The sequence below is a fragment of the Rhinopithecus bieti genome, unplaced genomic scaffold (genome assembly GCF_001698545.2).
Source record: "Rhinopithecus bieti isolate Rb0 unplaced genomic scaffold, ASM169854v2 scaffold_314, whole genome shotgun sequence".
Lineage (NCBI taxonomy): Eukaryota > Metazoa > Chordata > Mammalia > Primates > Cercopithecidae > Rhinopithecus > Rhinopithecus bieti.
In genome coordinates, this window is record NW_016803040.1 from 550350 (window position 1) to 571841 (window position 21492).

Sequence of the window (21492 nt, forward strand, 5' to 3'; positions counted from 1 at the left end):
TCTACAAACACATTTTCCAAGTATTTCAAGGTCCATGATTTCTGTGGTAGGGATTGTACTCAGAGACTAAAGACAATTCTATCCCTATCCTAGAAGGATTTGATGTGATGGATCCTCTGATGTGGCATCCCTTGTACAGGGCCCTGAAAAAACAGAAATAAAATCTATACATGTATGGACTAAAAGTAGTCATGTAATGTTCAGTTCAATAATAATGGTTTAGGTTTAATTATAGTAGTGGAGCAAGGTAGGAATGGTGGGTACATCATGCCCGTGAGACTTGAAAGAATGACTGTGTGAGATGTGGGTTGAAGCCTGATAATCTCATACTAACTGAAACCTGTTTAGAGTGTGCACTAATAAAATCCTGGTGCATATTAAATAAGCCACAGCTCAAACTGTGTTTAGTATCACAGTATGAGCAAAAATTATACTCAGATATATTACTTGTCAGGGCAAGGGAAAGAAAGGAAACCTAGTGGTGACTTTTAAGATACGATTTCCAGCAACCAAGGTCCTTGTTATGGACTGAATGTTTCTGTCCCCTAAAAAGTTTATATATTGAAATCCTAACCCCTGATATGATGATATTATGAAGTGGAACCTTTGGGAGGTGATTTAGGCTCTAGCCTCATGAATGGGATTAGTGCCCTTATAAAGGAGACTCCAGGGAGCTCTCTCCCTCTCTTTCTGCCTTGTGAGGATATGAGAAGATGGCAGGTTGCAACCCAGAAGAAAACCCTCACCAGAACCCAACAATGCTGGCGCCTGATTTTGGGCTGCTGGAACTGTGATAAATGAATTTCTGTTGTTTATAAGCCACCCAGTCTATGGCACTTTGTTAAAGTGGCCCGAACGAACTAAGACAGCCCTTGACTGTATTATGATGTGAATAATCAATCCAGATGTGAGAGTATCTTCAGATTCCTGAGGATACATTCCGTGACATGATGGGCATTTTGTGCAACACTCAGAGAATGAAAAGGAGACTTGGAAAGTGCAAGGCCTTTATGAAATTAGCACAGGAGATTTCAAAATTTACTTTGTAGATGTAATTGTGTGTTTGTATTCCCTTATCAATATGAAACTTTTTCCTTTCTTCTTTTCTTCCTTTTGTCCTTCCTTCCTTTCTTCCTTCAATTATTTTTCTTCAATTCAGTGAAATGTAGAGAAGATATCCCTTGTTAATATTTAAAACAAACAAACAAACACAAAATACATGTATCTGGCTAGAAAATATTAACTTTAAACGGGCAAAAACATACAAAATAGAAATTGAAGCTACCTCTCCCCACCTGAATGACCCCTTCCCATCTAATCTTTCACCTCAAAGAAAATTGCTATTTAACAAAGTCTTAGGCCGGGTGTCGTGGCTCATGCCTGTAATCCCAGCACTTTGGGAGGCTGAGGCAGGTGGATCATGAGGTCAAGAGATTGAGACCATCCTAGCCAACAAGGTGAAATCCCATCTCTACTAAAAATACAAAAATTAGCCAGGCGTGGTGACGTGCGCTTGTAGTCCCAGCAACTCAGGAGGCTGAGGCAGGAGAATTGCTTGAACCTGGGAGGCAAAGATTACAGTGAGCCGAGATTGTGCCACTGCACTCCAGCCTGGTGACAGAGTGAGACTCCATCTCAGAAAGATACATATATGCATATACATGTGTTCAGATATATTTTCAATCTATTTTTCTTCTTTGCTAATCCATAGAACAGAGCTCACACTATACACACCTCTTCACTCATTTTTTTAACTTATTACCAAATACTGAGAATCATTTCATATACGTATATTACCTTACCCTTTTTAGGGACCAGTATTTGCACCGATGGATTTAACTGTATTTTATTTCACCAATCCCTACTGATAGGAATTGGTCATTTAGTTTGTTGCCATTACAAATAATGCTTTAATTAATGAGTTTGGTGTCCATGTCCATAGATCTAGGTGAACTTCCATCACTATATTCCTATAGTAAGTTTCATACAATGGGCTTGCTCCTTCAAAGGATATATGCAATTAAGATTTTTATTCCAAAGTACCAGCTAGTATGTTAAAGAAAGTTAATTTTTTTTTTTTTTTTTTTTTGCACCAGGAACACATGCACTTTATTGAATGACATTGTAGAAAATTGTGTGAGGATAAAGGGCTGATACAGGACTGGGTTCTGGGGGCAGGGCAAGGAATGGAAGGTGGAGTACATGGGAGACATGTTGTGGGCCGAGCTCCTGGCTTGGACGCTGCCTCCTGTTCTATCGATAGACTTGGAAGATCAGCACTGAGATGAGGATGAGCAGAATGGTCAGGAGGATACCCAGAGCCAGGGCTCAGACATTCAGGCATTTGGCAGTGGAGACACAGGCCTGGGCCCCAGTCAGATCGCCAATCATCTTCCTGTCCATAGACTTCCTGTCCTAGACTTCATGGAGTGCTATGAAGTCCAGGCAGCAGGAGCTCATGAAGAAGTGTTGAATAGGGACCAGATGACATGGTCAGGCACGGAGGTCTCACTGCAGATGTGGATCATGGTGAACGTCGAAGGAACAGGGTTGTGGGGCGCCCCCAGCACAGCCACCTCATGCTTCTCCTTGAGCATCTCATAGTTGGTGGGGCGGCCAGTGTTGATGGGAGTGAAGAGGGTTTGGACAGTGTGGCTCATGGTATCCAGGGGAAACTAGCTGTGTTTGGGTTGCTGGGATGGTTCTCCAAAAAAAAAAAGATTTTTATAGATAAGAACAAATTACTCTCCAGGAGAGCGTTCAAAGTTACACTTCCACCAAAAGGGTATAAGAGCCTTTTTTCCTCCATACTTTTGCCAGTACTCACCATTCAATTTCTGTCTTTCTTCTTCTTTTTTTTTTTTTTTTTTTTTTTTTTTTTTTTTTTGCCAATTTGATAGATATATTATGTTTTGGTATTCATTTCCTTTATTATAATCATCTTTCACATATTTCTTCCCCATTTGTATTTTTGCTCTGTAAGATGGATGATCTTATCTTTTGCCAATTTTTCTATTGATTTGCTCACCTTTCAGTTCATTTGAATGAGCTCTTTGTAAATCAAGAAAATTAACCTGTCCATCTGTCAAAAGTTTCTAATGATTGAAATAAATTATTTTCTTCCCTTTATCTTAACAGATAGACTTCTTAAGCCCTCTTATACAAAGAATTTCAGTCTGATTTCACTTTAAAATGAGATATAGGCAATAACAAAAGCCAAATTGTCACCTACTTTAAAGGATAAGTGAATAATAAGAAGGCAGCATGATGTACCCAAGGGAAATTTGAGTGATCCTAGCTGGGAAAGAAACCAAATATTCATGCCTTTGTACTCTGCACAAAACTTGCACACCAGACCTTTAAAAGATGACTCTTTGAAAGTAGTTCTTCAGTGTCTTTCATACTCCTTAATCTTCCAAATTTTAAGTGACACTGTTGACAAACTTTAATTTTCATTTTAATCATCTTAACCTCATTATGAAATAGTATTATGCAAATATTTAAGTATAAATGATATCTACATATACTAGAAGACAAGTCATAGTTCAGCAAGAGAAGCACGATATAAAAAGGTCATTATGATGAGAGTCACTGGACTTGGATTCCAGATGTGCCACCATCACTCCTTTGCCATGTAACCTTGGGTAACTCCCTCAAGTTTCTGTGGTTCTGTTTTCTCTCTCTCTTTTTTTTTTTTTGAGACGGAGTCTCGCTGTGTCGCCCAGGCTGGAGTGCAGTGGCGCGATCTCGGCTCACTGCAAGCTCCGCCTCCCGGGTTCACGCCATTCTCCCGCCTCAGCCTCCGAGTAGCTGGGACTACAGGCGCCCACCACCACGCCCGGCTAGTTTTTTGTATTTTAGTAGAGATGGGGTTTCACCATGTTAGCCAGGATGGTCTCGATCTCCTGACCTCGTGATCCACCCGCCTCGGCCTCCCAAAGTGCTGGGATTACAGGCTTGAGCCACCGCGCCCGGCCTATTTTCTCATCTATAAATTGTAAATAATAATAACTTGTATTCCTAGCCAATACCTTGTTTTGCTAATTAAAAGAACTCATGAATTATTTTGCAAACTATGCAACACTCTCGATTACTGTAATCATTGGGAAGTAACATATCTGTAAATTACTTTCAGCAATGTCTTATTGCCATTCTCCAAGTTGTAAAAGGTTCTGGTACTGATTACAAAATCTATTTTGAAAATTTCCCATGATGAATATAAACAAAATCTTAATTTCATTTTTTATTTCCTTCACATTTAAATAATTAATGGCATATTTTGATTAAACATGTTAGCTTCTTATTTCATCATGTCCAATATATGTCTTCAAATATAGACGTGATTAGAGTTGGAATCATCAACAAATCCAAGGCAATCCTTTGCAAAAATAATTTATCTGTTATGGGAGACAAAATATTTAAGCTATATAACATAAGACCTAAAAGAATGCTATTAAATTATTGTATAAGTGTTTCTAAGATGTTTCTATCCTAATTTCTAAACATTTAGGGAAAGCTATTCTGTCTTTCAAAAAAGGAATCATTTCAGCCTGGGCAGCATGGCAAAATCCCATCTCTACGACAAACACAAAAATTAGCTGGGCACAGTGGTGCACTCCTGTAGTCCTAGTTACTTGGGAAGCTGAGATGGGAGGATCACTTGAGCCTGGAGGTTGAGGCTGCATTGAGCTGAGATCACGCCACTGCACTCCAGCCTGGGTGACAGGGTGAGTGAGGCCCTGTCAGAAAAAAACAAACAAAAAAAAAAAAAACAAAAGAAAAAAACAAAAAAGATATAATTTAAATACTTAAAGTTTACAAAGCTTAGGTAGTCCCAAAATATACATCGCTTCCAGAGATGTTTACATTGAAGCTAAGAGATTTGAGCCATTTTAGTGATTTGAAACTTTATTCAGAATAACTTCTTGTCATTGAAAAGGACATTATTAGTTAAGTGCAAATGGTCAACATTTTTGAAATTGCATATGAACAGTTCAAATAATCTGAGAAGCAGCCCTCATTCTGGAGTTTCACATAGCATACAAACTCAGGTTACTATTTCTTAAAAAATTTTCCTTAAAAAGATGATGAGTTGTACCAGACATGGTAAACAGGACATACTGTTCAATAGGTAGCAATGCCTCCAAAACATGTCTGTTCTTTCCTCTTTTACACACACATGCATACAAACACACATACACATACTCAGATATTTCCATTTGATGCCTGCTTCCTGAATTGAACTTCAAACATGAGAAGACAGAGGGAGTTTCTGAGACGCTGGTAGGTTATTTTCTTAGGAGCCATTGCTTCTTGGTCTCTTTTTTTCCCAGATCAGATCTGCCCTTCTTAGCCTTTGTTTTGCTTGGCCTCTTCTCATGATGGCAGTAGTAGACTTCGATCTTTCCAGAATAAGTATAGAACTGGACATTATTAGGCAAGTAATCTGATTTTGGTCTTGCCTTATGCATGACCGCTTTTGACTTCCTAAGTTTCAGTAGCCTGGCTCATGTTTTAGACTATTAATTATTTTCTTAGAAGATTCTATATGTTCCTGGCTTTCAGATTAGCTTTATCCACTATCAGTACCTGACATTAACAGGGGTATCTAAACTCTATGATGCCTTATTGTGTACAATGCTTTGTATGGATTCAGTGTGTATTTCACCATTATCTTAACTGCAGTTATTGTCACTGTGAATGTCATTATAACGTATAAAGGTCTACACCATCCTTGCCTTGAGCCAAGACTCAGAAGCCATGCCTCCTTTTCAAGCCCAAATGACCCCCTAGCTAAGCCTTCTGCATTTGCAAACCAGGATGCCACTTATTTACCATCTTGAATAAACAGATGCTTTAACATCTGCAGAATTTCCAATAGACTGTATGTCCTTGTGCCTTTTGGACAATGTTTTTCAACTATTCTTGGATCTTTCTTACTTCTACCTCCTTTTCCCTCCTTGTTTTTTTTTCTTTAAGCATTAATCACTACCTGACATTATTTTATATATTTGTTTGTTTATTATCTGTCTCCCTGAATAGACTGTAAGTTTCATGAGTTCAAAGTCCTTGTCCTTTTTGTACCCCTCTGATACCTAGTACCAAGAATAGTGACATAATAGATGTTTACTCAATATTTGCTGAATGGATGAATGAATGATTTTTGTAACCTTGGACAAGTTACTTCTCTTTCTGAAGCTTCCCTCTTGTTGTTTGCAAAATAAGGACGTTAGACTAAATTAGATGATTTCTAAGAACCGCTTACATTTTATGGTTGGAATTCAGAATACAGGTAGCTAAGGCCAGTCAGGACAGTAATGCAGAGCAGCACACAGTTGCAGAGAACAAGTGATCTGGGTGCTATCCTGCACTGGGGGAGGGTCAGGGAAAGGATCTCTAAAGAAAAGGGAATATACCATGTGCACATTCAGGAAAAGAGAAGTTCAGGCAGAGGGAACAGCAAATGCCAATGGGCTAAGACAGAAGTGTGTTTGGTGTGCTCAAGACAAGGCAAAGAGGAAGGTGTAGCTCAAGTACAGTGAAAAGGGGAGAGTTGGAAATAAGGTCAGGAAGGCAGCCAATGGCCAGATTATGTGGGATGTATGTGTATGTGTGCTGGGTATGAAAGGGAATGTAGGTGTGGTGTGGTATGGGTAGTGCATGTGTGGCAAAGTCTTGTGTTTGTGTGGTGTATGTGCAGTGCACATAGCTTATGTATATGTGTGCGGTACCCTCGGATGGTATGGTATGCTGTGCTACATGGCGTTTGATGTGACGAGGGCTGTATATGCTATTGTGTGTGTGATATGCTGTGGCATGTGTATAGCGTATTTTTCTGTGCTTGATGGAGAGGAGAGTATACATATGCAGCACGGTATTTATGTATGTATCTGTATGGTGTGGCATGTATATGGTATATAGTGTGTGCATGTGTGTTTGGTATGGATAGGGAATAAAATATTAGATGATGTGCGTGTGTGGTATATATTGAAGTTACTACTCATGTTACAACAAAAGCTGATTAAAACTCATCCTGCCAGGGTAATTGAAAAACCCAGCTTGAAAATAAAATAAGCATTCCATTTTTTGGTGCTTCCTTCTGAACAAGCTTCCAGGATTAAAAGGCTACCTTGCATATGAGGTATTAATGAGGAATTTTGCTTATCAGATAGTCTAGATTTTAATAATGGATTGATGCTTTCTGAAAAGAACATTGTTTTGCTTTTGCTACATCATCCTGATCATTGAAATCTAATCTTTTCAACATTGTAAATATATAATGCAGCAAAGCACAGATTCTAAAATAAATCCATAATTTAAATAAGTACAGAGTTTTAAGATTCATTTGGTTATAGTTTTGATGTAAAATGTGGGTTTGAAAACCCAGGGATTCTTGACCTATATTATCTAGACTTTTATGCCCCTGGCATCTTGAACTGCCAAGAAATATATATATATCAAAGTGTCAGGGACAGCAAAATATGTTGTCACTTTCAACTCTCTTTTTTGCATTAATATTTGTAACTAAAATCTCTCTTCTCATTCGATCAATGGAATGAGATGATATACTGTCTCCATTATGACCCACATAGAAAACACAACCAAGATTGAAATACTAATGATTTGCTTCACTACTGAGATTTCAGTTATCTCAGACGACAGTGAAAATGCCTCATGTCTTGACAAAAGATAGGACAGAATTTTCCTCTAATCATAATTGTAGTGGTTGCATGCAAAAAAAGAAAATATATCCAAAATAAAATGAATAAACAGGGAAAGAGTGCAAAGGAAGTGAATCTCCCTCCTCTAATACAGTTGACTAGTTTGTCCCTATGTGTACCAAAATATGTTTACCTGCTGAATATCCTGAGCAAAACAAAACAAAACCTTCTTAGGTAACATGAGTGTACTTCAACTAGGGATCATTTCTAAAACATTTTACATGCCTTTAAGCTGTTTCATACTTAAGAAACTGAATTCACTGGAGGTACTTAAAAGGATGAGGCTGTATAATGGTTGTTCACTTCAGCTGGACAAGCAGAAGATCATGATTTGAGTCCTGGCTTTGCTCTTTACTAGTTATAGAGCCTTGAGAAGGCTGCTTAATTTCCTTCTCACTTAAGTGTCTGTTTAAGATATAACAGGGAGGAAAAAATGATGGAATAGGAGGTCCCTTGATCATATTTCCCCAGAGCAACAAGAATTTGGTAGCCATCCATGGACAAAAGTGCCTTTGTGGGAGCTGTGGATCCCAGTTTGCAAAACCCAAGCACAGCCTAAGACCAAAGATGGCTCCTTTGAAAGGGCAGACTCACATCTAGGTGGTATGCTCACCAACTGTGATCCTGTGACAGAATCAGAAACATTCTGTTCCTCTGTGGACTCAGCTACAGCCCCGTTTGGCTTTGGTCCTGCCACCAGAGCCATCTACCAGGGAATCTGGAAGGACTCACACCCACCTGTGCTTCAGGTGACAGGCCTGCTGACCACAGTCCTGGCTGTGGATCCTGAAGCAGCTTGGGACCCAGCTCCAAGCTCTCTTGGCCGTGGTCTGAGAGCAGTCCTGCCCACACAGGAACCTGCTGGGAAACATGCCCATCCATGCCTTGAGAGGCCCACCTGTTTGCCTGCATTCCACAGCAGACCTTCAAAGAGCCCTAAAACTTGCTTCCAGGCCCTTTAAGCTGCAATCTGACTGCAGTCCTCCCATCCCAGGGATGTGCCAGAAGACATTTATGTCACTAGAGGCAGACTCACTGACCTAAGTAAATCTTAGGCCAGATCTTGAAGCAGCCCTGTGACCCAGCTTCAGCACCACTCAACTGCAGTCCCAGGGCAGTCCTTCCCAACAAAGGACCCAGGAGGAGGCACCTTCATCCATGACCCAGGAGGCAGGCCTTGAGCTTGTGTGTGGACCCTGAAGCAGTCCTGTGACTCAGTTTTAGTCCCTCTCTTCTGCCCAGTGAACCAGTGGGAACCCTCCCTGAGACCCTGGGGGAGCTATACCCATCCATGCATCTGGCAACAGGCCTGCCAGCTGTAGACCAAACTTTGAACCCTGAAGTGGACCCTTATCCCAGAACCAGACCTACTGACGAAAGACTTAGAGACAGTTGATTTCACTCAAGGACCAGAGAGGATCCATGCTCACTTGAACCTCTGGTAACAGGCCCACCAACTTCAGACCCCACACTGGACCCAGCAGCAGTCACATTGCCCAACTCCAACCCCATTCAACTGCAATCCTGGTGGCAATTCCATCAGCCCATGGACCTAACAAGAGGTCTTTACCTGCTGAAATCAATCTATAAAGACTGGAAAAGGTGTTTGCTCCTTCAAATGCACAGACACCAATGCAAAGCTACACAGATCAAGAAGAATCAGGCAAACATGACACCAAAAGAAACTAATAAAGCTCCAGTAACCAACCCCCAAGAAATGGATATGTATGAATTGCCTGACAAATGATTCCAAATACTTCCTGACTGTATCTTAAAAAAACTCATTGAGATGCAAGAGAATATAAACAGATGCAATCATGTAGACAATCCATAAACAAAATGAGAAGTTTAACAAAGAAATAAAAGCATAGAAAAGAACCAAACAAAAATCTTAGAGCTGAGGAATATAATGACAGAAATGAAAAAAAAATTCAATAGAGATCTTCGACAACAGGGTTGATCCTGCAGAAGAAAAAACTCAGCAAATCAAAAATAGATTCTTGGAAATTAGCCAATTAGAGGAACAAAAACAAAAGAAGAAATTAAAAGAATTAAGAAAGCATAAAGAAGCCATGAGACACTATCAAGCAAATGAATTTACAAATTGTGGGAACAGAAGCAAAAGAAAGAGGCAAAAAACTAATTTTAAGAAATTCGTACACAAATCAATACATATGATACACTATATTAACAAAATAAAATAAAACTGTATGATCATTTCGATAGAAGCAGAAATGCATTGACAAAATTCAACATCCTTTTATGATGAAAACTCTCCACTTATTAGGTATAGAAACAATTTACTTCACTATAATAGAGGTCATATATAGTAAGCCCACAGCTAACATCATACCCAACTGTAAAACACTGAAAGCGGCCAGGCGCGGTGGCTCAAGCCTGTAATCCCAGCACTTTGGGAGGCCAAGATGGGCGGATCACGAGGTCAGGAGATCGAGACCATCCTGGCTAACACGGTGAAACCCTGTCTCTACTAAAATACAAAAAACTAGCCAGGCGAGGTGGCAGGCGCCTGTAGTCCCAGCTACTCTGGAGGCTGAGGCAGGAGAATGGCGTGAACCCAGGAGGCGGAGCTTGCAGTGAGCTGAGATCCGGCCACTGCACTCCAGCCCAGGCAACAGAGCAAGACTCCATCTCAAAAAAAATAAAAAATAAAAAATAAAAAAAATAAAACACTGAAAGCTTTACCTCTAAGATCAGGAACAAGGCAAGGATGGATACCCATTCTTGCTGATTCTATTCAGTATAGCATTGGAAGTCCCAGCCAGAGCAGTTAGGCAAGAAAAAGAAATAAAACGCATCTAAATTGGAAAAGTAAAAGGTAAATTGATCTTGTACATAGCCAGTCCTAAATATTTGACCAACAAACTATTACAGCTAATAAATGAATTTAGTAAAGTTACAAGACACAAAATTAACATACAAAACTCAGCTTTGTTACATACGTGAATGACAAGCTTACATGAATAAAAAACTATTCATAAAAGAAACTCAGAAAACAATTCTATTTATAATAGCATCAAAAAATAAAATATTTAGAAATAAATTTAACCAAGGAGGTGAAAGATCTGTACACAGAAAACTATAAGACATTGATGAAAGAAATAAAGAAGACACAAACAAATGGAAAGATATCCCATGGTCACGGAATCAGAAAAATCATATTGTCAAAATTTCCATTTTATTTGAAGCAAGCTATAAGTTCAGTGTAATCCCTATCAAAATTCCCATGGCATTTTCACTGAAAAGAAAAAATCCTAAAATTTACTTGTAAACACAAATGACCCTGAATAGTTACAACAATCTTGAACAGGAATAACAAAGCTAGAGGATCATACTTCCTGACTTCAAGTTATGTTACAAAGCTGTAGTAATCGAAAGAGTATGGTACTGGTGTAAAAATAGGCACATAGATAAACAGAACAGAATAGAGAGCCTAGAAATAAACTTTACTAGTCATTGCCCTAGTGGAAACTCTCTATGACAGCTCTGACCCTACATTTCCACTTAGCATTGCCCTAGTTGGGGCTCTCTGTAGTTACTCCACCCCTGCAAAAAATTTTTATCAGGGACCCCAGGCTGTTTATGACATCCTTTGAAATCTAGGTAAAAGAAACCGTGCCCCCACAGTTCTTGCTGTGGGGCACTAAAAAACTAGCACCACATGAATGCCACCAAGATTTATGGCTTATACCTTGTAGAGTGGTGGGTTGAGCCACACCTGGTCCCACTTGAGCCACAGCTAAGGCAGCTGAGGAGCACTGCACTGAAATGTGGGAAGGAGACACCTAGGAGGCTCTGGGTAGAGAGCCCACAGAGGGTTCTCAGGATCATCTTTTGAAACTATTCTGCCCTCCTAGAGCTCTGGTCCTGTAACAGGAGACACAGCCTCAAGGATCTCTACATGACTTTGAGGTCATCCTCCTATTGTCTGGATGATCCTTTCTGTTCATACGAATCTCCTTAACAGTCTCTTGGTCACACACTTGGTTTGCTCTCCTGAATAGGCTTTTTTATTCTTCACATGGCCATGTTGAAAATTTTCAAAATTTTTCCGTTCTGCTTCTCCTTTATAGTCATACATTACATTTCTAAAAAGGGCATTGTCAGGCAATTTTGTCATCATCTGAACATCACAGAGTGTACTTACACAAACCTATGTGATATAGCCTACTACACAACTAGGCTATATGATGGACCCAAGGGAACACAATGGTAACTATTTGTGTATCTAAACATATCTAAATATAAAAGAAGTAAGGTGAAAATATGGTATTATCATCTTACAGGACCACCAACAGCAAACTTAATCAACAAACATTGTGTGTGTTCTGTCTGCTCCACCAAGTGGCCATTCCCCTGTCTCAAAATCCCTTGGGCCTTCCTACTCCCTGAGACACAACAATATTGAAATTAGGTCAATTAATAATTCTACAATGGCCTCTAAGTGAAAGAAAAACTCACAAGTCTCTTACTTTAAACCAAAAGCTAGGAATGATTAAGCTTACTGAGGAACCCATGTCAAAAGCTGAGATAGGCTGAAAGTTAGGCCTCTTGTGCCAAATAGTTAACCAAGTTGTAAATGCGAAAGAAAAATTCTTGAAGCAAATTAAAAGTGCTACTTCAGTGAACATACAAATGATAAGAAAGCAAAACAGCCTTATTTCTGATACGGAAACTATTTTAGAGGTCTGGATAGATGATCAGACCAACCACAGCATTACCTCAAGCCAAAGCCTAATCCAGAGCAAGACCCTAAATTTCTTCAATTCTATGAAGACTGAAAAAAGGTGAGGAAGCTGCAGAAGAAAAGGTTGAAGCCAGCTGAGAGACTGGTTCATGAGGTTTAAGGAAAGAAGCCATTTCCAGTACATAAAAGTGCAAGGTAGAGCAACAACACTTTTGTAGAAGCTGCAGAATGTTATTTAGAAGATCTTGCTAAGATAATGGATGAAGGCAGCTACACTAAACAAGATTTTCAATGTAGATAAAACAGCCTTCAATTGGAAGAAAATCCCGCCTAGGACTTGCATAGCTAGAGAGAAGTCAGTGTCTAACTTCAAAGCTTCAAAGGACAGGCTGACTGTCTTGTTAGGTACCGATGCAACTGGTGACTTTAAGTTGAAGCTAATGCTCATTTATCATTCTGAAAATCCTAGGGCTCTCAGGAATAATGCTAAATCAACTCTGCCTGTGCTATAGAAATGGAACAAACCCTGGATAACAACACATCTATTTACAGCAAGGTTTACTGAATATTTTCAAGTCCACTATTGAGATCTATTACTCAGAAAGATAAATTCCTTTTACAATATTACTGCTTATTGACAATTCACCTATTCACTCAAGAGCTCTGATGAAGATGTACAAGGAGATAAATGTTTTTGTGCCTGCTAATACAACGTTCATTCTGCAGCCCATGGATCAAGGAGTAATTTCAACTTTCAAGTCTTGTCATTTAAGAAATACATTTCATAAGGCTACAGCTGCTATAGACAGTGATTCCTCTAATTAATCTGGACAAAGAAAACTGAACTTTCTGGAAAAAAATTTACCATTCTAGATGCCAGTGAGAACATTCATGATTCATAGGAGGAAGTCAAAATATCAACATTAACAGAGTTTGGAAGGAGTTGATTCCAGTTCTCATGGGTGACTTTAAGGATTCAAGACTTCAGTGGAGGAAGTAACTGCAGATGTGGCGCAAATAGCAATAGAACTAGAAATAGAAGCGGAGACTGAAGAGGTGATTGAATTACTGCAACATCATGATAAAACTTGAACAAATAAGGAGTTGCTTCTTATGGATAACCAAAGAAAGTGGTTTCTTGAGATGGAATCTACTCCTGGTGAAGATGCTGTGAATGTTGTTGAAATGACAACAAAGGATTTAGAATATTTAATAAACTTAGCTGATAAAGCAGTGGCAGGTTTTGAGAGGATTGACTCCAGTTTTGAAAGAAGTCCTACTGTGGGTAAAATGCTATCAAACAGCATCTCATGCTACAGAAAAAAAATCTTTCATGAAAGGAAGAGTTAATTGATGAGGCAAACTTCATTGTTGTCTTATTTTAAGAAATTGCCACAGCCACCCCAATCTTCAACAACTACCACCCTGATCAGATTAAGGCAAGACCCTATACCAGCAAAAAGATTACAGCTTGCCGATGGCTCAGATCATTATTAGCATTTTTAGCAATAAAGTCTTTTAATTAAGATATGTACTTTTTTTGGATACAATGGTATTGCACACTTAATAGACTAAAGTATAGTGTAAACATAACTTTTATATGTGCTGGCAAACCCAAAAATTCATATGATTTACTTTATTGTGATACTTGTTTTATTGCAGTGGTCAGAAACCAAAGCCACAGTACTTCTCAGATATACCTGTATGTGATTGGTTGTTGACTAAAACATGACTATAATTATAAATTCCATCTCTGAGTCATTTCTTTCCTCTTGCATCTTACTGTATGCAGTTTAAAGTAGCCTAATAGCTTCTACAATGTTTTGTTTAGAAATTTATTTAGATATCCTAGTTGATATCCTAGATATAGATCATAGATATAATGTAGAAGATAGAGATTTTTTTTTTTTTTTTTTTTTGAAATAGAGTCTTGCTCTGGTGCCCAGGCAGGAGTGCAGTGGTGCAATCTCAGCTGACTGCAATTTCCACCTCCTGGGCTCAAGCAATTCTCCTTTCTCAGCCTCCTAAGTAGCTGGAACTATAGGCATGTGTCACCATGCCCTGCTTATTTTTGTTTTTTTGTTTTTTAGTAGAGACAGGGTTTCACCATATTGGCCAGGCTGGTCTCAAACTTCTGACCTCAAGTGATCTGCTCGCCTCGGCCTCCCAAAGTACTGGGATTACAGGTGTGAGCCACTGTGCCTGGCCTCATTGCTCTTAAATGTCACCTTCCATAAAGCCCTCAGCCATAAACACAATTCAATGATATTCTTTGCGGTTATATAACAAGCATGGACTTTACTTCAGTTTCCAATTCGTTGTTCCTCAATTCCATCTGAGATTTGCTCAGAATGGCCTTTACCATCCGTATTTCCATTGATATCTGTTTACCATCCTTATTCTATTTCTATTGATATCTATTTACTATCCATATTTCTGTCGATATCTATTTACCATCCATGTTCTATTTCTATTTGTCTATCCATTTTCAATTTGTCTATCCATATTCTATTTACCATCCATATCCTATTTCTATTGATATCTATTTACTATTTGCTATCAGTATTCTATTGATATGTATTTACCCATACATATTTCTATTGATATATTGTATTCTATTGATATTCTATCACTTAAGTAATCCCTAAGAAGACTTAGGCTCTCCCTAGTTCTGGAGTCTTCTAAGCCCTCACCAGAATTGCCTTTACTGCTTTATTCATGCCAAACTAGGCTTTTTCTGGCCTGCCCTTCCAAATTCTTACAACCTTTACTCATTATCCAGTTCCAAAACCACATCCATGTTACCCATTATTTGTTATAACAGCCCCACTTCTGGATACCAATTTTCTTCATTCCTTTTGTGCTGCTATAACAGAATACCACAGGCCCAGTAATTTATAAATAAAGGAAATTTATTTCTCATAGTTCTGGAGGCTGGAAAGTTTGTTGTTAAGTTGCTGGCATGTTGTGAGGGTCTTCATGCTATGCCATCACATGGTGGAAGACAGAAGAGCAAATGAGGACAAGAGCAACAAACAGACGGCACCAAACTCACTTTTATAACAACCCATTTTCACAATAATGAACCCACTTCCACAATAATGACATTAACCTATTCATGAGGGAGCCTTCATGGCCTAATAACCTTTTAATGGTCCCATTTCTTAATACCATCCCATTGATAATTAAATTTTATCATGATTTTAGAGGAGACATTAAATCCACAGCAGTTAGTATAATCAAATTATGACACTTGGAAATGAGAATGGGACCAGCTATTCCTAATGCCCATGGTTTCTTGAAAAAGTGTGGATACTAGAAAAAATTTAGAGTTCTGTTAGAAGAGAGTGAGTAGGGACTAGCTATAGGGCAGGCAACCAAAGGTATCTGCTATAGCAAATTTACAGGCAGAGTAGCACAACATAAGAAGCAATTCACCACAGCCCCTGAAACTCCCAGTCTTAATCCAGGGTTTATTTGTGTCGCCTCAGTTTTCTAGAGTTAAAAGACTCCTAAGAGAAAAAAACAAAGGCCCAAAGAGTCAAGTTTGATGTTCATACAGGCTTTATTTTTCAATACTTTGTCCAGTTGTTCACCACAAAGGAAAGCCTTCTCTACTCTAGGAAGGAAATGCACCCTTAGTTTTACAAATTTATTCATCATTATTTCAGATGTGCCTACTCCATCCTCCAGATTTTGGTGCTGCTGACTAGAGTCTCTTAAATTGTTTGAGTATCTCTGTTACCAGAGGGATCACAGCTGTTTTCAACGTTTGTCACCTTTAAGAATCTTTTCTCTATTTCATAGGATTTTACAAAATTAGCACCTTTTGTCCCCTTTTTTTCTCCTTCCCCATCCCCATTTCATTTTCCACTGTCCTCACTCCTTTAGGCTTGGTAACATTCTAAGGGAAATGGCACTGCTGAGAATCTTCCCCAGGAAGCTCAGTGGAGGATACCATTAGTCTAACAATCCTTTTGGCTATTTCCAGTCTTTTCAATTTACAGAAATAAATCTGTGCTCTCAGCAAATGAAAACTATTTTCTAGCTATTATTTCTCAGTTTAGACATCACTCAATTACTTTCATAATTTGGTATTTTGTATCTAGCTTCCAAATACTCTAACCCAGAGCTGACAATACACTTCACTCACCTTACGTGCTTTCCTTCCAGAGTTATCCCCACTTCATTGTGTGTAAACTACAGGAAGAAACATTGACATCCTCACCCCAATTATGGCTCCATTCTCTCTCCCTTTGTCTAATTCCCTGAGAAGCAGCACAATAGTTGCCTCACACTTTCTGCTACCTGTTATTAGTTCCTTATTCTGCCTGTCCCTGTTAAGTGATTTGAGATAACTGTCTTTTTCAGGCTGGCTTACACATTAGTAAATGGCCTACCTACAGGTGCACTTATGTTTCAGGGTAATTTTTTCAGACAGGTCTTTAAAAGTGGACTCTGAAGCCTGTCAACTTGAAGGGTGAAGAGTTAGGAGTATCACAATCATTTTATGGCAAAGATTTATGCTTTAACATGTGAGCTTTTTGTTTTAATAGCTTTTCTTTTCTCTGATTACAAAATAATACTTATTCATTGTGGAGAATTTGGGAGAAAACATGTTTCATTTATATAAGGACAGGCAGCTGTTAGAAGAGATGCGGAGGAGTATATTGAAGGCAAACATTCTAATGAATAGACTAAATCACATTCTGTACTCACACAGTTACTGTAATATGGATTCAAGGCAGAAATACAGATTGTCAGTCCTTATGCTGGCAGTTTATCAGTTGACACTTATTATTAACAGCTAAAACATCTTAAGATATTTCTTTTTTTAACCCATCCCCTCAAGCATTTATAAGATATTTCTTAATGAAATATGAATTTGGTTAATTCAGCAAATGTTCAGTATTAATTAGCTTGATTGTAATAATAATTTCACAATATATCTATATATCAAATCATCATATTGTACATCTTAAATGTGTACTATTTTCATTTGTCAATCATATTTTAACAAAGTTGGAGGGGGAAAATGTTCAATAACAAATATATACACATGTATTTAGTTTCTGCTACTAGAATAGTTCCAGGTACTGTTCTAGATCAGGGAGTATGACGGTAAATAAAACAAAGCCCTACTAAGGCAGCCAAAGAAATAGGTCCAGCACAGTGGCTCAGGCCTGTAATCCCAGCACTTTGGAAGGTCGAGGCAGGAGGATCATGAGGTCAGGAGTTCAAGACTAGCCTGGCGAACATGGTGAAATCCCGTCTCTACTAAAAAAAAAAAATACAAAAATTAGCTGGGCACAATGGTGGGTGCCTGTAGTCCCAGCTACTAGGGAGGCTGAGGCAGGAGAACTGCTTGAACCCGGGAAGCAGAGGTTGCAGTGAGCCGAGATTGTGCCACTGCACTCCAGTCTGGGCAACAGAGTGAGACTCTGTCTCAAAAAAAAGAAAAAGAGAAATAACTCTATAAGATGAATCTTGAATAGAAGCCTGAAGGAAGTGAGGGACTCACCCATGTTGATACATGGGGGAGAACATTTCAAGCAGAGAGAAGAGCAAGTAGAAAAGCATTGAGGTAGGAGCTCGTGGGGTGTGTTGAGCAGCGAGGAGCTCATGAAGCAGCATGGAGGCCAGTGTGACCTGACTGGGGTTAGGAAGAGTCTGGTAAGGAGATGGGGTTAGAGAGGCATAAGAGGGTCAGATCATGTAGCCTTAGGCCATGTGGAAAGGACTTCTAATTTGACTTTGAGTGAGGTAGAAAGTCCTGGAGAATTTTGTGCAGATAGGATACAACTCAATTTTAAAAATTAATATAAATGGTAATAAGCAAACAATTACAAATGAACAACATGACATAAAGGGAGCACAGAGGAAAAGAACTAACATAAGTAACTTTGGAAGATAGTATTTTGACTGTATACTGTGTTTTATTCTGAGTTCTCCAGAAAAGCAAAACCAATAGGATATTATTATTATACATATATACTCTCTCTATATATATATGTAATATATACACACATACATATACATATATTTATAAATATACAGTCATAGGCTGCATAACAACATTTTAGTCAATGATGGACTGCATATATAACAGCGATCCCATAAGATTAAATTGTATTTTTACTGTACCTTTTCTACATTTAAATATATTTAGATACACAAGTACTTACCATTGTATTACAATTGCCTACAGTATTCAGAACAGTCACATGCTGTACAGGTTTGTAGCCTAGGAGCAAAAGGCTGTACCATATAGCCTTAGGTGTGTAGTAGGCTGTACCGTCTAGATTGTGTATGTGTAGTCTATGATGTTCACACTAAGACAAAATCACCTAATGACACATTTCTCAAAGCTTATCCTGTCATCAAGCAATGTGTGACTGTATATATAAAGAGATGTATTATAAGGAGTTAGCTCATGTGGTTATGGAGGCCAGGAAGTTACAAGATTTACCATTGACAAGCTGGACTCTCAGGAGAACCAATGGTATAATTCCAGTCTGAGTTTGAAGGCCTGAGAAGCAGGAAAGCTGATGGTATAAATTCCAGTCTAAATTCAAGTCTGAAGGCCAGAGAGGACCAAGGTCCCAGCTAGAGGACCATCACATAGAAAGAAAGAATTCTTTCTTACTTAGTCTTTTATTCTATTCAGGCCTTCACCCAAATGAGATGAGACCCACCCACACTGAAGAAGGTTATCTGCTTCACTCAGTCTGTCCACTCAAATGTTAATCCCATCCAGAAACACTCTTACGGACACACCGGAAGTAAGGCTTAATTGAATATCTGGGCACCCTGTGGCCCAGTCAAGTTGACAAGTAAAATCAACGTCATATACTGTAAAACAAAGACAACTGATATACATAGATAACTGAATAAGTTATTCATTCAAGTCTTCTTTACATTAGAATTCCAATTTATAAATGCAGACAGATGGTAGAAATAGAAAATCATTCTTTGGTAAACACTATAGTAATAACTGTTACAGGCTAGCAATGTTGATGGATGTTTACAATTAGTAAACAAAAATGTGATGAGAAATAGGATATTTGCAGAGTCTCAGATTATCTCCCCACAAGATACTTTTTAGTTACAACAGGGAAAAAATCATAAATTCCAGGTGGAGAAACCTGGCAAGACCACATAATCAAAGTCAATATTGCTATTTGTAATATGAGGTTTATTGAAATCATGCACCTCCTGAGATGTACACTGAGAAGGGCACAATATTGCTTCTGGAGTCTTCTTGCCAAAAATTGATAACCTCTGTTGAATCATGAGAAAACATCAAACAAACCCAAATCGAAAGACTCTTCAAAATATTAAGGTCATAGAGAGTAAAGATAAAGGAATTGATCCAGATGGAGGAGAATAAGGAGACAGGAAAATTACACACAATGTGGGATCCTGAATTAAATTTTAGAGCAGAAAAAGGATAATTGGAGAAATTTGATTAAGTTCTACAGATTAGGTAATAGTATTGTATCAATGTTATCTTATAAAATAACATTAGGGCTGGGCACTGTGGCTCAGGCCTGTAATCTCAGCACTTTGGGAGGCCGAGGCAGTTGGATCACCTGAGGTCAGGAGTTCGAGACCAGCCTGGCCAACATGGCAAAATTCCATCTCTACTAAAAATACACAAAAAATTAGCCAGGTGTGGTGGCGCACACCTGTAGTCCCAGCTACTCGGAAGGCTGAGGCAGAAGAATTGCTTAAACCTGGGAGGTAGAGGTTGCAGTAAGCCAAGGTCATGCCACTCCACTGCAGCCTGGGCAATAGAGTGAGACTCTGTATCAAAAAAATAAAATAAAATAACATTAGGCTGCCAGTTAGTAAAAGTTATTTAGAAAATGATTATTACGTAGAAGACTATAATGAAATGTAATGATTCTAGGAAAAGGAGAACATGCTTAGAATATAAAAATTTAGAAATTCAAGTTGTAATGAATTACACAGTTTAAAATCATACAAAATATTCCAATCGGTTTGATATACATATTTAAAATAATTCAAGTTCCATACATCTTAAATCTGGCAACTTTATCTCCCAATTCATGTCCTTTAAATATAAGGACAAAGAACTGTGAACTGTTAGGTATCATCAAAGGAAAGGAAAAGTCATCTATACAGAAAGAGGAAAAACATTAGCTCTCCATAACTAAACTTTGAACCTATTAGCTCTCCATAACTAAACTTTGAACCTTTGCATTGCCTTTAGGGAAAGATTTTTCCAATTACTGCACTTTTAAATAATCAGTTTTATTCTTTCCTCTGAATTATGAAATACATAATATGTATGTCTCTGAACAAAGAATAAAAGAACAATTCTGTTTCCTTTGTCCTATTTCCTTCTCCATGAATTGACCTTTTCATTCACGTTCATTTCCATGAGAAGACTAAACCTGCTGTGCTCCAGGCTAGAGCTGGATGGACCATGTGGACTTTCTAGATAGTCTACAGTCTGTGCCCCTTTATACCAATATTCTTTCTCTATGTGTTTCAATATGTGTTTGTTTAGTGAAGTGGGACCTACTATGCTATATTCCACTATGTCACATGCATTTAACATAGTACGTCATTGATGGGAGACAGTTCTCCAGGGTCTCTACACATCTTGCAAGCAAGGCTCTGACTGCCCTTTGTTCCAAACCATTTGACCCAGGAGACTCGTATCTTCTACCAGCCTCCATGAAACAGTAGCAGGCTAATTTGTTAGCTTGCAAGGACAGTGACATGGTAGGCCCTTGGCAGTTTCTGGTAGTCCTTTTAACTTACTACAAGTATTCATTTCAGGCACAGAATTTCAGGATTGGTGGCTCATCCCATAAGTGTACCATATGGACTTCCTTATGATCACTACGAAAACATTCATTTGAATCATGCTTAGCACCTGAGGGAGCTGGGGTTTTGTTTTGTTTTGTTTTGTTTTGTTTTGTTTTGTTTTGTTTTTAACCATTTCTCCTAGAGGTCAGTGTCTCCTTTCCAGGTAAAGGACCAACTTTATGTTTCAGCCACCATGTACAGTCACTTTCAAAACCTCACCGG

The 21492-nt window shown here is 38.6% G+C and overlaps 1 pseudogene; it reads right to left on the minus strand.

Moving 5' to 3' along the window:
- Positions 1–1953: 1953 nt before the first annotated feature.
- LOC108537838 (interferon-induced transmembrane protein 3 pseudogene) overlaps positions 1954–21492 on the minus strand; it is a 94630-nt pseudogene continuing 75091 nt past the window's right edge.